The sequence below is a fragment of the Empidonax traillii genome, unplaced genomic scaffold, assembly GCF_003031625.1.
Source record: "Empidonax traillii isolate 1590-97213 ecotype Southwest subspecies unplaced genomic scaffold, ASM303162v1 scaffold52:size1600334, whole genome shotgun sequence".
Lineage (NCBI taxonomy): Eukaryota > Metazoa > Chordata > Aves > Passeriformes > Tyrannidae > Empidonax > Empidonax traillii.
In genome coordinates this window covers 881,330-882,778 of record NW_020955245.1, presented here as the reverse complement: position 1 = coordinate 882,778, position 1,449 = coordinate 881,330, and the positions used below count along the sequence as shown (strand labels likewise).

At 44.4% G+C, this 1,449-nt stretch overlaps 1 protein-coding gene across 10 annotated transcripts in view; it reads left to right on the top strand.

The window, feature by feature from the left end:
* DENND4A (DENN domain containing 4A) overlaps window positions 1–1,449 on the top strand; it is a 46,181-nt gene that overhangs the window by 21,563 nt on the left and 23,169 nt on the right. The gene's annotated exons all lie outside the window — the stretch shown is intronic.

The following is a 1,449-nucleotide window of genomic DNA, read 5'->3' as shown; positions in this document are numbered from 1 at the left end:
TGCCTTATTTTCACTATGTTTTGTGCATCAAATTAGTACATCTGTGGTAGCTGATAGTTCAGATGGAGAACACGCTGCTTTTACAGTGGGCAGTGGTAGTTGAGGTCTGTGAGTAAATACTCTTCCAGTGTGAGTTGTGTTTGAAACAGCACTGGATAAAAAAAATGGATCATACCTAAGATTTTCCCTCAAACTAGTGTGGGAAATGCCTGTACTGTTGAAAATTGCAAGCTTTTAGGGGACTATTTCATGGGAGAAAGGCAGTTTCTCTCTGAAGTTTAACTAAAGCATGGTAGTGTTGTGTTAAACAATTCTGCAATGTCTGTAGAATGTCTTGCAGGTTCCTGTATATAACGTGCTTTCTGAAAAAGAGACCTGGGATATTTTAGTACCTGTGTGTGCCAGGCTGGCTGTGTAACCCATTCTTAGATCCTGCTCAGCATCTGTTACAACTGAGGGAGAACTTGGCACGTCTCTGACTTTTGAAGTTTCCAAGAAATCAGAGCCATCAGGAAAACATTCCGGAATGTTCCCTTGTTGATAGGGCTCCCCCTGACCTGAAATCTGCTGGACTCTGCTCTCCATGTCCTACATCCCGTTATTGCACAGATGCTCCCGTGCTAATGACACTCTCACAACCTGCAGATTTGAAGAGCACGTGGAATAAATGTTTCTCCCTCTGGAGAATGGGGGCAATAAGTGGCCCTTCTGCCTGAGGGAGATGTGCTCTTCAAATAGAGCTTTAATTGTGTTTATCTGCCTGTGCTGAAGCTCTGCAGTCAGAGGACGTCAGGCTGAGGCTGCTTTTCTGGGAGTAGTTTATGAAGGTTGCCTCAGGCTGAAAAATGAGTCCTTTGAATTCTTCCACTGAACAGGCTAATGGTACTGGTGGTCACAAGGTGACTCACTGGGAGACAAACCCAGCACGTGGAGTGGTGTGGCCATCCTCATCTGTCAGTGAAGGGGGATGGTGCTTTGCCAGCTCTGCTATGAGAAACATGCAGGGAAGCAGCATTGCAGGGAACTCCTTAATTCCAGTTAATGTTTGGGGAGTCTGCAGGCACAGCCCTGGGTGACTGAGAGCTTCTAGGTTCATCGGTCTTACCTTCTGCCTTCTGTTATCTGGTCACCTGCAGTGGGTCTGAGGTAAAACAAAAGTGAAACGTTCCTAAAAGTTGTCAGAACTTGTGCAGCTTAGTTGTAAAAGTTACAACTCACTGAGTTACTGCTGCTTTTATGCAATAAAAAATAGAGGTGTCTTTTTACCTTGGATTTCCTGTGGCTGAAAACATCAGCTGAACTTTGATAAACTGATTGCGTGTCAATGGTGTTGTACTGATGAGTCTTCCCAGGCACGCTGAATATAGATGTGAATATCTGATTGTGCTTGATGTCATGTCACTGTAAGAAAGAACTGGGAATTCACAGGATCTTTGTCTTGGATCTTCA